The sequence below is a fragment of the Neomonachus schauinslandi genome, chromosome 8, assembly GCF_002201575.2.
Source record: "Neomonachus schauinslandi chromosome 8, ASM220157v2, whole genome shotgun sequence".
Lineage (NCBI taxonomy): Eukaryota > Metazoa > Chordata > Mammalia > Carnivora > Phocidae > Neomonachus > Neomonachus schauinslandi.
In genome coordinates, this window is record NC_058410.1 from 115,626,206 (window position 1) to 115,643,183 (window position 16,978).

The window sequence follows — 16,978 nt, forward strand, 5'->3', positions numbered from 1 at the left end:
ATTGCCTAGGTCTCCGACTAGAATGTAAACTTCATCGGGGCAGGCTGGTTTTGCCTGTTCTCCTCACGGCTGGATCCCTGGCCCCTGCAATAGTGCCTGGCACATGGTAGGTGCTGAACAAATGTTTGTTATACCCTGTTCTTTACAAAGATTGAATGCACGCAATGGAGTTTTTCTTCGAATTGATCCATAAACAGAGGCCACACAGGCGGCTGATGGGCAGTGGTTTGTTCTGCATTTGGGAAAGCAGAAAGCACAGGAGAGGAGTGAGTCCTTTCGTGCTGTTTTGGGCTCTCGCCCCTTCCTTTTGGAAACCCCCATAAAATTCCCTCATCGGGACTACAAGCCTTCAGAGAGCTCAAAACACAGCTTGTTGCTGTTGTTGTTCGGGTGCTGGAGAATATCTAGAGAACCGGTGCCTTTTTGAGATGAGAGCAGCACAGCCACTTGCCAAATATCACACAGCGCATTCGTGTCCCAGCCAGAGCCGCACCCTGTCACCCCCACCCCTGGCCCCAGGGGAAGGGGACCGGCCATCAGCCCACACGGGCTCTCTTCTGCCACCCGTTGAGACAGAAGGAGGCCAAAGGCAAGGAAATTAGCTGACTTTGGGGCTTTGCTCCTAAATAAAATGCAAGGGTCTGTGGTAAGGACTGCACCCGCTGTCCCTCCACTCCCAGCTGGGCCAGAGCGGGTGGGGGTAGCTCTGGTCCAGGGGCCTCAGCACTCGTTGAGTGGTTCTCAGGCTGGGACTCCGATGGCTCTCACGTGGAGACAGAGTGCTGGGCCTGGTCCCCAGGCTGCTGGGGCTCCAGCTGGTCCGGCATGGGGCTCTAATCTGCATTGCTAACAGGGGTTGGTGCTGTTGGGGGGGGCGGGACCAGCTTTGACGACCACTGGCCTAGAGAAAGCATTCCCCCCCGTGGTGGTTGACAGGCTCACCCTGGGGAATTAGATTGGGAGAGAGAAAAGTATGAGGGACTTTTGCTTTTTATTTAACCATCTTGGTATGGTTATGAATGTGTAAAAGCCACAGGGAGGATTTTTGTAATAGTTTTTAAAGCTTTAAAAGAAACAAGCAATTCACACATGATGCGAGTGGCAATTATCTGTCCAAAGTAACAAGCATTCATTATGTGCCTACTGTGTGCAGGGCAAAATTCTAAATGAATAAGACACAGTCCCCATTTTGTCTGGACACAAGAATCGGATGGGGAGTGAAACTGATAAAGCGGCAGTAACAGAAAGAAGAGGGACCGCACCAGAGGTGTTTACAGCTATTATCCAAGCACAGGTGGCCATCAATTCCACCCAAGGAGTCAGGGAAAGCTGCCAGGGAGAAGGAAGCATTTTCACTCAGCCTTGAAGGACTCCAGCCAAGGGGAACAGTGGGTCCAGACCTGAAGGAGCACGGTACAGGCATTTTTAAGGAACTGGACCAAGCCTGGGGTTCAGGGAGGACTCTGGGATGGGGGGTTGGGGGATGGAAGGTACTGGAGGCAGGCCAGAAAAAACAGGTGCCAGGCAGGTGATGAAAACCCTTATCTTTGGAGCTAAGTGGTTGTGACTCCACAGAGAGCCCTCCAAGTTGTGAAGCAAGAAGATGAGATCCTCCGCTGTGGTTTCTTTTTTTTTTTTTAAGATTTTTTTTAAAGAATTTATTTTTAATTTATTCATTTGAGACAGAGATACAGAGTGAGAGAGAGAATAGGAGCAGTGGGGAGAGGCAGAGGAGGAGAGAGAAGCAGACTCCCTGCTGAGCAGGGAGCCCAATGTGGGGCTCGATCCCAGGACCTGGAGATCATGACCTGAGCCAAAGGCAGACGCTTAACCGACTGAGCCACCCAGGTGCCCCTCCACTGTGGTTTCTGAAGGACGTCTGTGTGGCCATGTGGGTAGATTGAATGGAATGAGGCAGAGAAGAGAAGTTGGAGACCAGGGTGGGTGATGGGGTCCTGGGTTAGGGGGCAAAAGGGGAGTGGGCACAGAGAATGTCCCTTGTTGTTGCCAGACCTCAGGAAGGGAGAGGGACAGGCCAGAACAGATCTTCTCTGAGGTTCCCAGCTTGGCCCTAGGACTGTGGTGGCACCAAGATCTGTATCATGTGATCCTGCCTCATTTCTCCAGCCACAAGCGACTGATCCAATGGGGGGCAGGGGCAAAGACTGGCGCTTCGGGATGAGATTCTGCCAGAGCCATGCTCTAGAGGATTCTTCGCAACAGGTGTATAATGAAGAGCTCAGTTCTGATACACCCGCTCTCCTGGTCCCAGCACAGGACTGGGCCCTCAGCATGGTATTCATTCAAAAGGAAGGCAGAAAGGGCTACACTCATGGAGGACTTCCTGGAGGAACACGTTGGATTTGGATGGGCAGAAACCATGGCAGGAATGCAGGGCCAAGCAAGTCCTTCAAAAGGCCAGCTCTCCCCCTCTCCAGCCCTGCAGCTCAGGAGGAGCTCTGACTGCCTTGCCCCCTTGGCCCTTCTGGCCTGGGGTCTCTGAGAGCAGCTCTGGTGGGGAGTGTGGGCTCCCAGCAGCTGAGGAAATGAGCCTAGGGAGAGCAGAGACATGGCCCAGGTCAAACAGCCAGTTAGCGGCCCTGCAGAACCCCAAATCCAGGCATCTTTCCCCGGGGGAGGTGGTCAGGGGTGGCCAGACCTCCAGCCTGTATGGGACACTGAAGACTGGCCCAGAAATGCTGACTCTGAGCCTGGAGCCTGGGCCACTCTGCAGACCTGGTGCAGACCCATCCAGAAAAGCCTTCAGCTCCAGCCACAGGTCCCTTGAGGCCCAGGAGAGAAGCCTGGACCTGGCGGGGGGAGGGGGGCGGTCAGGAGGTGACCAGTGCTATGACCTCAGGACCTTCGGACCCATACTTCCCTGTCCCCCCATTTTAGCCACCACCCATCTAGCCTGGGGGGTTCTCTAAACCCTCCCTCCAGAGCTTGAGCCACAAGCTGCCAGACACGCAGAGAAGGGGAAGAGGAAGTGAGAGAGGGAGGAACAGGGCCTCCACTCCCAGTGGTAGGCATCGAACAGAGTGACAGCGGTGACAGGCACCGGGTGCCTGACCTGCAGACCAATCCACCCAGACATCAGGTCGCTATACCCATGCAGCAGGAGCAGAAGTAGGATGTGGCAGCATCTAGAGCTGGAGCCCCCGCCCCAATCAGGAGCAACCCCACTCTGGTGACCAGCGTGCTCTGGTGAGCCGCCCGCTCCGCAGTCCCTGCCTCCCTGTGTACCAGACTCTGTTCTCCGTCCAGATGCCCTCCCCACCATCTTTCTCACATCAGCCCTGCTCCCCCCCCACCCCCACCCCACCTTCCCTCCCCCTCCCTCCTCCACCCTGGAGGTTATTCCAGTAGGTTAAGCATTGCCCTCCTCCTGTGTCCTGTTTTGTCCATATTTCACCTGTCTAAAGATGCTACTGTGACTAATGAAATGCAAATTCATCCAGAGCGTCCCTGACCCCCTAGTGGATTTTCGCCATTGTGAATTTCCCACACAGCGACACATTTCCACCACAAGCGCAATTGAAAGCTTTCGTTTTCAAAGGAATGCTGGATTTTGTTTTGTTTTAACTCTTCATTATAGAAAATTGCAAAACTACACGAAACTGGAGAGAAGTTTCTAATAAGGCCCAGGTACCCCTCAGCCAGCATCAACAGTCAGGGAGCAGCCGGTGGCCAAGCATGGTGGCCACACCCCAGCCCCTCCCTGTTCCTGGGAATCGCGTCTCAGCGTCATACGTCATTCCGGTTCATCTGTCCACACCTCACCATACACCTCCAAAAGATAAGGACACTTCACTTTGAAGTGAAGTCAAAATACCATTGTCACACTTAATACTTAATGGTAACTCGGTCATATCTAGTCGGTGTTCAAAGTTGTTGAAAGTTTTTTATGTCAAACATGGAGCCTGATACTTGAAAAAGTCAGGGAGCCTGCTTGTCTCAGCCTTCATGTCTCCCTCTCCTTTGATGATAACTGCTCCTTCCTCCTAGTCCCCACCCCAAGTCACCCTCCAACACAACAGATGGGACCCATCTCAGGCCAGAAACTGGGTCAAAATCCTCTTCTCACCCCCAGGGGAGAAGTGGGTCAGGGCCACCAATTGTGGGGTCCACAGTGGATGCTCCAGAAACATTTACTCACCTACAGTGAGCTGCACCCTTACGCTGAACACAGTTGTAAATCTAAGACCCACGAGGAGAGGAGCTGGGGGGGACACAGTCAACTTCCCCCTCTAGGTGCCCAGAACAGGGCCCCCATTCCCAGACACTTTCCTGAAGGGCCTTACCTGCTGACCTCTTCCAGCTCATCAGGCCCTGAGAGGAGCTGTCCCTGAGCACCCTGCTCCACTCTGCCTCTAAATACGCCTCCTCCAGTAAGCCCTCCGGGAGCCTACCTGCCTCTGAAGGCCCACTGACTTTGTCCTCTGTCCTCCAGACTTTGCCTGGCAGGGAGAGAGAGAAACTGGACATGAACCCAGCTCTTCACACCTCTCAGTGGTCCACACAGCTGACCACCAGGGACCACTCTAAGTAGAGACCTGGGCCCACAACCACCATGCTTGGTCTGGCCCCTTCCAAGTCCTGGTCATCACCCAGAAAAGCCTCCCTCTCCCTGTCTCTGGTATTCAGAGAGTTGGGAGGGGCAATCCAAACCTCGCAGTACAGCCTTCTTTTCCCCAGCTCCTAATACTACAGTTGAAGTACCTGAGCCAAGAGGGGAGGATATGCCTCAGCATTTATTGAGTACCCACTGTATACACCGGATCTTTCTATTCGTTATCTATTTAATACAATGCCCCAGCCAGGCAGACCTTATGATCCCCATTCTTCACATGAAAAGGGACTCTAACCAGGCCAAACCCCAGGCCTCAATGGCCTGAAGTGGGAACAAATTTCTACAATCGAAGCCATTAGCCATTCCCTGATCCGTGTTGTGGAAAGAGCTCTTTTGTTCTGGGAAAAATGATTTAGTAGGTTTTCTTGTGTCAAAGCGCAGCCAAACTCCTCTTCTTGACTAGAGAGGATGGATCTGATAAGCACATGGTGGAGGCAGTGTGGCCTCTCTCTCTCTGAGCCCAGCAGAGGCTGGGGGCCTGGGCTCTGGGTTACAGGGCCGTGGACGAAGGCACTATCACTCAGGGTATGAGGTGGGCCATAGCATCAGGTGTAAGCTGAGAGCCACCCTGAAGGAGAGGAGTTGGGGAGGAGCCCATGGAGGGGTTGGGGCACCTGCTAACCCATTTTACTTTGCTGCGGGCTAAGCCCCAAGTAAAGCTTGTTTAAACCCCAGAGCCTTACTTGTACGGAGCCAGGTTTTGGGAATTGCGGGAATCAGGACTGTGTCCCAGCTTGGAGGGAAGGAGTTTGAGAAGGAAGAAATTAGCCTGAAAATGCCCACGTGGGGCAGAGACAGCGGACCCCAGGAACAGTTGTCATCTGGAGTGAGATGCCGGTGCATCTGGAGGGGAACCTGGGCCAGACTGGACTTCTACCCCCAGCGGGAGGGGCTCTGAGCCTGGTGGTGTGGGCATCATGCCAAGTCCAGTCTGTAGACTGGAGAAACAGGAAGCATCCGGTCAGTAGGGAGGAGAAAACGGAGGTCCCAAGGGGAGAGGTGAGGCAGTTTGCCCAAGGCTATGCCAAAGCCCTGCTCTCCTGCTGGAACCAGAACGCTGCTCTAGGGCTTCAGCCCCACCCCCACCCCACCCTGTTCCTCACTGGAACCAGAGGTCCCCCTCGGGGCCAAGCGAGAGAGTGGCTCAAGTCCCTGTGGTCACCATCGCCTCTCAACCAGAAGCTCATCCCCCTCAGTGAAGGGATCCAGGGCTCTTAGCGGGAGGCAGCCTGCCCTGCCTCGCTTGGCTGCCCTGCACCTTGGCTGATTGACTTTTTACTTCCCTGCTTGTCCAGGCAATAATTAGGATCCCCTTTTCCATATTAAGCAGCAGCTGTCATCACCACTTCACGGCTCTCCTAGTCACATTTCTCCTCCTTCTCTTTATCCTAGAGGCAGGTTTCTGACAAGTCGGCTGTTTCCTTGTCCCTGCGAAAAGACCGAAGGATGTTGGACAGGGAGACTGGGAGCGGTAGGGGAGCGGGGAGCTTTCCTAGGATGTGAGCAAGGCTGGTTCTGACTTCCAAGGTGGATCCATCCTAGATGGAATAGGTCACGTTCAGTCTCCTCGCAGCGAATCTAGGAGAGACTCTTTTTTTTTTTTTTCAAGATTTTATTTATTTATTTATTTGTCAGAGAGAGAGAGAGACAGCACAGGCAGGGGGAGCGGCAGGCAGGGGGAGAAGATGGCCCCCCACTGAGCAGGGAGCCCGATGCAGGACTCTATCCCGAGACCCTGGGACCGTGACCCGAGCCGAATGCAGACTCTTAACCGACTGAGCCACCCAGGAGTCCCTAGGAGAGGAGTCCCTGGGGGACTCCATGTTCCCCCAGCTCACCTGTTGTGAATGCCTGAATCCCCTCCTTAGAGATTTATTCCTTTGAAAAAGGGCATGTTAAAAATACAAATAATTTCTGTAAGACTAGTTAAACTGTCACTGTGATTTCCGGTAGACATCTGTCTGATCCCTCCTGCTTCACCTGCCCTCCCCCTGCTCCTCTCTATCACGGCAACTGCCTCCAGAAAATTACATTTCCAAGGCTCCTTGCCCCCTGGCTTCAGGTCAGAGTCAGCCAATGGCTGGAGACTGGTAGGAGGGAGAAGAGGAGAAGCCAGGATATTTCTTTTTTTTTTATTAAAGATTTTTATTTATTTGACAGAGAGAGAGACAGCGAGAGAGGGAACACAAGCAGGGGGAGTGGAGAGGGAGAAGCAGGCTTCTCGCGGAGCAGGGAGCCCGATGCGGGGCTCGATCCCAGGACCCTGGGATCATGACCCGAGCCGAAGGCAGACGCTTAACGACTGAGCCACCCAGGCGCCCCAAAGCCAGGGTATTTCTTCCCTCTCTCTGACTTGTGGTGTCTCTGCCGGTGGCTGATTATCTGGCAGTGGCTACATCTCTGCTGTGGCCTTGGGCAGCCCCTTCCCCACATCCTAGTTCCCACCAGCCAGCCTCAGATCCTGGGCTGGTACCATCACCTCTTTCTCTTATACCTCTATTCTGGGGGCAGGGTGTGTGGGGGGATTCGGGGGAGAAGGGGCAGATTCCTGTTTCCCCACTTCCTGTTTTAGCTCTTCAGCACCCCTGCACTTGGTTCTGCATATTGTATTTCCTCTGCTGAACTGCCTGGCGAAAGTTCCATTTTTCTGCTTGGACTCTCGCTGACCATAGCTGCTCACACTTAAAATGTGCAACATGGAGCTGTCGATTCTACCTGCCCCAACACGGCTCTCTCCGCCTCCCAGATGGTATCCCTGCTTCTTTTCCTGCCTCCGCATCATCCACTCTCCACAGAGCACCCAGAAGGATCTTTAAAAAGATCCCTTGCCTCGGGGAGTGCCTGGGTGGCTCAGTCAGTTAAGTGTCTGCCTTCGGCTCAGGTCATGATCCCGGGGTAGTGGGATGGAGTCCCATATGTCCTATATCCGGCTCCCTGCTCAGTGGGGAGTCTGCTTCTCCCTCTCCTTCTGCCCCTCCCCATAGCTTGTGCTACCTTACGTGTGCACACGCTCTCTCAAATAAATAATCATTTTTTAAAAATAATAAATAAATAAAAGAACCCTGCCTAGTGCACCTGGGTGGCTCAGTCGGTTAAGCGTCTGACTCTTGATTTTGGCTCAGGTCATGATCTCAGGGTTGTGAGATCAAGACGTGTCGGGCACTGTGCTGGGTGTAGAGCCTGCTTAAGATTCTCTCTCTCTCTCTCTGCCCTCCACTTCGTGTGTGTGCACGCACACACGCACGTGCTTTCTCTCCTTCTCTCTCTTTCTCTAAAAAAAAAAAGAAGAGAGAGAGATCCCTGCCTAAAACCCCTCAATGGCATCCCATTTGAATCCAGACTCCCATCCAGGGTGAATCAGGATGTGCTCATTCATATGTAACACCAACTTTTTCTGTCTAGCGTAAGAAAAGAAGGCTCTGCTGGGGGATATCAGGCCTTAGAGTTGATGACAGGAGACTCTAGGTTTGGAAAATAGGCAAGAAGTATCTTTTGGTGGGAATGGCCAGGACAGAACACACTCAAGGCTGCTAGGCCCCACATTCCCCCATCACCACCCAGAGATAGCCTGACTTTCTTCCCATCTTTGGCTACTAGAGACTCAAAGTCCAGGGCAGGAGGGAGCAGTTGGCCAAGCCAGGTCAAGTGCCATATCCCAGCCAAGAAAGGGAATCTGTCCCCTCCATCCAGATTCCTTTCACTGCCTCAGAAGGAAGGAAGGGTGGATGCTGGACAGCCAAAGCATGATAAATATCCACAGGTAGCCTTCAGGCACTGCATGATCCAGCTCTTGCCTTCTCATCCCCAGTTTTCACTTCCCACCAGCTCCCTGTTCCACACCATGCTGACCTCTCAGTTTCTAGAATATGGTCAAGCTCTTTCCTGCCTCTACAGTCTCTGTCAGAGCTGACCCTCACAGAGGAGAGATGTCTCATCATCCCTGCTGCCCACAGTCCTCTTACTTGTTTCACTTGCCATGCTGGAAGGAAGGGAGGGGTGAGGTAGCTAATCCTGTGTCCAGTAGGTGCCCAGGCCATGCTCTAGTCAGTTGTGATGGATGAACCTAAATCCAGCCTTCAGGGCCAGCACATTCTCAGAGCCAGGGTGTTGTCAAGGTAGCTTATGGCACAGAATTGCTTTTCCCAAGGCGGAACCCTCCAAAGCCAGCCACACCCTCCCCCAGACTTAGCATCTTCCAGGGGTGCTTCTTCTAGAGGCAGGGCTCAACCTCATGGGCACAGGAATCCAGTCCCTCTCTGTCCCTTCTCCCAAACGCACCTCCTTCTGTCATCCCCCCATCCCTTCACCACCGACAGCTGCAAAAGTTCAGCAAAAGCATAAAAGACAGGTGCTTGTCTTTGGCTTTATTCTTTTAAGAAGAAAAACAATGAAGAGACAAACCCTAGGAAATCAAGTGGGGAAAAAAATCAACGCTGTGTTCTGGGGAAATGTTAAATCAGCGAATTAAAATGCTGGTGATGAAAGTGGGACTGCCGGGTGGAGCCTGTCACCCCCACGCTCTGACAATGACAGCATAGTGATGGTGGGGGTACGCAGGCAGTGTCAGGTTGTGAAGCTTGACGTCAGCACCCCCATTCTGCTGGCTCCTGAGTTCCCTCCTGTTATGGCTTCCCTCCAGCCCCTGGACCCTCTTCTCCCCCTCCAGCTTAGACAGTCTGGGGTGCAGGGAGCTCTCTTGCCTTAAGTCCCCCACCCCCACCCATCATTTAGGAGAGTGCTCCCTAATGGTGGAGTGATATTGGAATTTAGAATAAGAAATACGTATTTGGTCTTCTTCCTTCCTGGCATAGAGCTCCTAAAACCCTTGGAATTTCCTAAGTGAGAAGAGCAATGGGACCATCTTTTCTTGATGTTTGTTTTTTGGTTCCTGAAATAGCCCCTGAGCCATGATGATGAAAGGAGTGTCTTGTTACCATAACAAATCCCTTTCTACTGCCCCTGGGTTTATATTAATGAGGTGACTTTTGTAAAGCACCTAAGGGTGGGGGCTTGTTGCCAAGGGGAACCAGCCACTTGATTAAGAGGATTGGAACTTTCAACCCCTTTCTTCCACCTCCAAGAGAGATTGAGTTTAGTTACCAATGGCCAAGGATTTAATCAATTGTGCCGATGTAACGAAACTCCTATAAAAAATGCAAAAGGACAGGGTTCAGAGAGCGTCTGAGTTGGGAACATATCTACATGCCAAGAGGGTGATGTAACCCAGTTCCCTGGAGACAGAAGCTTCTGTGCTTGGGACCCTTCCAGACCCCACCCTGCATACCTCTTTATTTGGTTGTTTATCTGTATCCTTTATAATAAAATTGTAAACATAAGCTTACCAGTCACTTCTGTGAGCAAATCAACCAAATCCGAGGAGGGGCTCATGGGGAATCTCCAATTTATAGCCAGCCAGTCAGAAGAACAGGTCACATAACCTGGACTTCTAATTGGTATCTGAAATGAGGGCAGTCTTGTGGGAGTGAGCCCTCTAGGTAGATAGTGTCAGAATTGAGTTAAACTGAAGGACACCAGCTGGTCACATAATTGCTTGGTACTGTTGAAGAAGACACACATTGGAGATGGCCTCAGCAAGCTTGGTAAAGAGATAGTGGCTTCCTTGGGTCTCTAGAATCTGCCCCTCAGGGCCTGGTCCTCCTGCCCACTTCTGTCGCAGAAAGAGTTGAACCCCCAAGGAGAGGGACTACATTCCTGTTTCTTACGGACACTCAGTCCCCTGGTCATTGACCATGACCATGGATCTGTTGACTATAGGAGGTTTCCAGGTGGATTGAGCTCTGGGAGAGGGGGTAGGGAAGGAAACGGGGAGAAAGAGTTGGCTGACCACTGTGGACAGGGGCCCATCAGATGTAGCTACTCAACAAGAGGCTGTAAGACGGGTGTGAGAGAGGAAACGAAGAACGTTTGGAGAAGAGACAGAAACCCAGAGAGGAACCAGTAGGATAGAACAGGGGCCAAGTGGGGGCAGGGCATGGACACCCTTCCTGGAACCTGAGCTTGTAACTGAGTCAAATGAGCATTTGCCCACCCAGTGCACAGCAAGCCAATAAAAACTGACACAGAGCTCTTGCAGCGAAGAAACATAGGCTATTTATTGGTGTGGTGCCACTCAGGAGAATGGGACGCTAACGCTCAAAGGCCCCAAACTCCCCCAGTGGCTTGTAAGGGAGGGTTTTTAAGGGCAAAATTGAGGCCAGGAGTCTCCTGAGAAGGTGGATGCCATTGATTGGAAGCCCATGAGGTCATGCTAGCAGGTGCTCTGGTGGAGCTTTGTCTGATTTCCCAGAGGTCTTTTCCATCTCAAGAAACTTGGAATCTGAAACATATCTTTATTGTTTATGTTAGGGATTTCATTAGGTACATCTGGCTCATCAGGCGTATAAAGATTATATCCGTAGGGTGTGCTGATTAACTACTTGTAAGCTGGTGGGGTTGCATTCCTACAGGTTCTTTGGCTGGTCCAGCCCTGCCTGGGGGCCATATGACCTCTAATGTCCATTCTTTCATCTGAACTGACAAGATGGACTAGAGCTTCGAGCAGGGCCCAGTCCTGAAGGGGTCCTACAGGAGCTCGGAGAAAGCAGCTTGTGAGTTGGAGGGTGAAGGTTTGATGCCCAGCAGCACAGTTAGCACCACACCCAGATTGTTTCATCCTCTAATGAGCCCTCTCATCCCCACGCGGCATCTGCCTGCGTGGGTCTGTGTGGTGCTGCTCTGTGACAGCCTGGGCTCAGTAAGCTGCTGTGATTTAAGACAAAGTGGGGCCTTCTTCTTGGCACAGTGCTGGGCCTGTCATCAATGATAAGGGGACAAACTGGACCTCCTGTCTCCATATGAGCCTGACAAAGCCAGAGGCTGAGGGAAGGAGGGCTGGGATGGCTGTCTCTTCTTCTCGGGGCTCCTCTCTCTTGTGTGTTAATAGCAGGCCCCACCCACAGCAGGAACACCACAGGGGAGGCTGCCCACACGCCTCTCCTGTTCTCCCAGCTCCCAGCAGGTTTGCTGAGTACCATTGAATGAGGGGTAATCATTCCAGAGATGCAGCAGGGGTTGTTTTGCTGCCCCTAGGGGAAGCAAATTTGTTTAAATTATTCAGCCCTCCAGGGGCGCCTGGGTGGCTCAGTCGGTAGAGCATCCAGCTCTTGATTTCCGCTCAGGTCATGATCTCAGGGTCAGGGAATCAAGCCCCACATCGGGCACTGAGCAAGGAGCCTGCCTAGGATTCTCTCCCTCCCTGTCCCTCTGTCCCAACCCCCCATCTCTCTCTCTCCCCCCTTCCCTCTCTCTCTAAAAAAAAATTAAAAATTAAAAAAATTATTGAGCCCTCCATGTTCCAAAGCTGCAGGATGTAGCGCCCTGGGGTGGCCAGGGAGCCTGGTTAAGTGAGGCAGGCTGGGATCCTCAGCACCACGGACAGCGCCCTGGGCCAGGGCAGCCACCAAGGCGCCTGCGAGCTAGAAGATGCTGAGGGCTAGGCCGAATTAAAGTACACACCTGAGGCCCTGAGAGCATGTCCCTTTCAGTGCAGCTGAAGGGACATCGGATAAGGAATGTCACCGCCAGGCCCAGCTGCCTGGTAATCAACCATTCTCAGTGCCCTGCATGGAAAGGCAATTAAAGCAAGAATTAAAAAGCCATAACATCATTTAAAATCCAATAACACGGCTGGCCTGAAATGTGTCTTCAGTCTCTGGGGAGGGTGGAGGTAGCATGTGGGGAGGTGCTGAGGGCAGAGGGATGCAGCAATAAGGGGAGAGAAAGAAGGGAAAGGGAGAGATGGTGGCATGGCAGTGGAGAAGGTTTCTGAGACTTGTATGCCTTCCCACCACACTGCTCGCCCACCCCACTGACTCTGGCCTTAAGAAAGTTCTCTCTTCTGGAGTCCTCCAGAGCTTACTGCCATGTCATGGTGCTCAGCGTTGGTTCCTTGCTGTCATCTTTCCTTCTCAACCAGAGCATATGCTCCTGCCGGGATAGGCTTGCTTATGTTATCAGTGTCCACTACCCCCACCTCACCCAGTGCCTCGCACAGAGCTGAACCCTACATAGGTGATCATTAACTACTCATTGATTGTTCAATGGCTAAAACTTTTTAACAAAGTCCCACCCTTTCCCCCATTACTTACCCACCACCCAGCAAGGACATCCATAAAATGAAAATCATAAAACTCGTGATCTTCATGAACCTCTGTGTCAAACACAAAGCAAGTCAGTCTGGACATTTCCCCCCTTTTGTTTCCAGTGTCTATAAAGGGCTTATGCACACTCCTTCATGTAAAAGCTCTGAATTTGCTTTTCATTCCTAAGAGACTCAGAGAATTTCTAATCTGCTAAAATGACGTTAACCCTTTTCACATCAAATAAAGCCTTCCTGCAGGTAATCTTCCTGTCACAAGCTGACTGCCTTGATGTGACTTGGAAGTGAGTAGGGATATTTGGTTCCCTTTCATATTCCATCCTCCTTAGTAAAATCCTAAACTGGGAGGATTCAAGTTTGATTGGAGCTGTTCTTGCAATTTATGCCTCTGGTCCCTTGGGAGCTTACACGTGCCTGTTTTAAATAAATTCCCCCTTTTTTCTCTCCTTTTTACAAAGAACAACTGCAAATCTTCTCTGAGGATAGCTTTTTGGGGGGGCAGAATTCAGTTCTGACAGTCAAACACTCAGGAGATGAGCCCTGGGTGAAAAATGATTAAATGAATTATCACTGTGATTGGGTCTTGCCTGGGACCTGGGGGCGTTCTCTCAAAGTCCCGCAGTGTTGTTTGGCTGCAGTTTCCCAGTAACTTGGTTGCTCTTCCAAGAGAAATATTATTCTAGGAAGTAGAAAAGGAAAAAGAGGGACGGGGGCTGCCAGGGGAGGTGAGGATGAGCTCTAACTCCCCTGTCTTCAGAGCTGCTCAGGGCAGTTCTTGTTCAAGATCCTGGTAGGAGTAGCCAAGGCTTGCCACTATCTACATCACTGTCTCCAAGCTCATCTTTTTTTTTTTTTTAAAGACTTTACTTATTTATTTGATAGAAGAGAGGGAACACAAGCAGGGGCAGAGGGAGAGGGAGAAGCAGGCTTCCTGCTGAGCAGGGAGCCCAAAGCAGGGCTTGATCCCAGGACCCCAGGACCATGACCTGAGCTGAAGGCAGACGCTTAACAACTGAACCCCCCAGGCGCCCCTCTCCAAGCTCATCTTGCCCCCAGCCAGACTCCTGTGGTGACTCTGGCCCGCCCTACTATCCCAACTGAGATTTTAGGACTTGCCCATTTGGCACATGCCTCACTTAGATGAGCCACACAGGAGACCACAAGGGTTGAGGACCTAAGGAGCATGCTCACTGTGGTGGCAGACCAGGTTTCTGCTCAGCCAGATATCTATGAAGGGGCTGGAGCTGTGAATGGCTCCTGAGCACCAGACCTGAGTGGCCAACAATTTCTGCTCAATTCCTGGGTGAACTCACCCTCTTCCACTGTCCTCCACATTTGCCCAGACCCCACCCAGCCACCCTGCCCTAGCCATGGACCACAGCGGAAACAGAATCACCTCTTTGCCCTGTCACTCCCCTTGAGAGTGGGCTGGTGGGAAGGAGGTCTCCGTGACTGCTACAGGTGTCAATGGCAGAAGCTACATGTCACCCACTGTTCCCATTAGCAGCCACCAGCAGCCCCCCAAATCCAAAACCTGCCAGCCCAGCAGGTGTGGGGAAGTCAATGAAGGAGTTTCGTTGATGCAATGGAAGAGAACAAGTTTGGACAGCTAGCTCCTTTTACCTGAATCTACCCTGGATTAGGCTGACATTTGAAATGATTTTGGCTCCCATCCACATGGCGTAAAACCTCTACCAAGATTTCTTTCCTCCTGAAACATGAAAGCACAAACTTTTCTCAACTACAGACTTCCTTAATCATTTATGAAAATGTGTCAGCTGTCCCTGCCTCCTTGTTCTAGTGCCTCGTGCCCTCTGATCAGGGTGCTGGGAGCTGCCTGCCCTGAAGGAGTTGAAGAGAAAGGAGAGGCTTTGGTTTCCCTTGTAATTAATTCATCACTTCCAAAGCCATCTGCTTTCCCTTCACACACATCCATCATCTCTATAAAAATATAAATACATATATTTAAAATTCAATTAAAAGGAGACTTGGTGTCACCAGCACAATTAACAGAAAGAACAGAAAAAACAAATCCCATCAATGTCTAGCCCATAGACCCAGCTCTTAGCACCAGCATCGTCCCTGGAAAAAAAGTTATGTGACCTCTTTTTGAAGTTTTATAGCAGTAGCTTTTGTGATAAACCCCCATAAATAGAAAGGGAACCCAGAAGCACATTAGTGACTGGGATATTTCTAGGAGTATATTAACCACCCGGGGAAGTATTGACCGGGAAGTCGGCAGGAATGTTATTGTAAAACTCAACCGAGTGCCCAAATTCTGCGCACACTGTCAATAGTCCGCAGAGCTGAGCTGAAGAGGAAAGCATTTTATTGGATTGTTTGGGGTCCAGGGTTGTTGGTGCACATTGAATGGACTCAACAGGAAATCAGAGATGCAGGAATGTTAATTCAAGTATCAGGTGTAACACACAAGAAGTTCAACAAATTGGAAATTAACTCTGGACAGACCCTCTCTGAGTTTGGGTTTTCCTTTCCACTCACACTATTGCTATACGAGGGGGTTCTTGGTGTATGGTGTCTGCTGTGTATCATTTCTCAACAAATCATTTGTGACTTCTGAAAAAAAGACCCTGAGCCATAGAAGGAAAAGAATAAAAATACCCCACAGGTCACCAAAGCCTATGTCCCATGGGCCAGGGCACTTTTGTTGCCTAAAATACATCTTTCAGTGTTTGCTTGCCCTAGTTTTATTTTTTTAAAAAGATTTTATTTATTTGAGAGAGAGAGAGCACAAGTGGGGGTGGGGGAAGAGTAGAGGGAGAGGGAGAAGCAGACTCCCCGCTGAGTCCCGCTGAGTAGGGAGCTCAATCCCAGGACTCCAGGATCAGGACCCGAGCTGAAGGCAGATGCCTAACCGACTGAGCCACTCAGGGGTCCCTGCTTACCTTAGTTTTAAATGTCATCACCATCAACTAGTATTTGTGCTCATGAGCCCAGTCACACACCTCTAGCTCCAGGAGGGCCACCTGGGAGGCAGAGCCACGGCTACCCCCAACCCCCCACTCCTGCACTTGACACACTGCATTCTTTGCCTCTCCTTGGCCTTTGTTCAATGTCAGCAATGCACATTTAATTCTTACCAGCATTCTGGGCAAGCCAGTCTTTCGGAACCTCTCATTTTTCATTTTTATACCTTAAGCTTTGGCACTCCCAGCAATCTCGGGGTGATTTTGACTCCTCTGAACTCTGTCTTCCCCTAGGCACCATCCTCTGCCTCTTTGAGGGAGCCATCTGGAAAACAGGGCAATGTGTGTGCCGCCATGCTTCCCGCCCCCCCTCCCCAGGTCACCCCAGTTGTAGCTTTCCTTCTTTGCTGGCCTCTCCTCGCCATCCACATCCTCATCTCGTGTCCTCGGGGCCTTGATGACATATGTCCAGCAGCTCACCTGGCCTTTTCCAGCCTGTAGTCCTAACCTCCCAACGTCTTCTTGTATTAGGGCTCTGTCCTCTCTGATGTTTGCTACATCTCCCAATTTAGTATCATCTGCAAATTTAATTAACATGCCGTTGCCTCCCTGTTCCAGGCCATTAATGAAGATGTTATGCAGTACCCAGCAAACAATACTTTCAAGGTCATGAGGAAAGGAGAGCTGAACTGCTAATACTTCTGCCCAACGTGGGGGAAAGAGGCAATCAAGTGCCCACATGTGGTTTGAGTCCTTTCCTCTGAGTTTTGTGAACTTCCTTTCCCAGACATGGGTTAGGTTTTTGCCTCTCCTCTGCTCCAGCCACTGCACATCCGAGGCGATCCCTGTTCGGAAAAGGAAGAACATCAGGTTATGCCTTCCTTTTATTTTTGTCCAGTTTCTAGCAGGAGAAATAGCCACTAATTGAGCATTTGTAGGGAGAGACGGTGTACATGGTAAAGACGAAGTAGTCGTTATATTAGGCTTGTTATCCACCTGTCTCTCCATTTCTGAAGCACTACACCTGATAGCGGAAAATACACCTCTGAGGACCAAGGCACCTGACAGAGAGGAGGGAGAAGACATTCTCCTGGTGAGACGCTTCCTAACGGGCTGACCCTCGCGATCTGCAGCCAAGAGGGGCGCGAAGGAGAGGCCCCTTCCTCCTTGCAGCTTGTGACCCCAGAGCAGAGGCCACAGCAGAGCCCCCCACTAGTCCACATTCTCCTCTGTGTTATAAGGAGTAGCTCCCCGGGGACC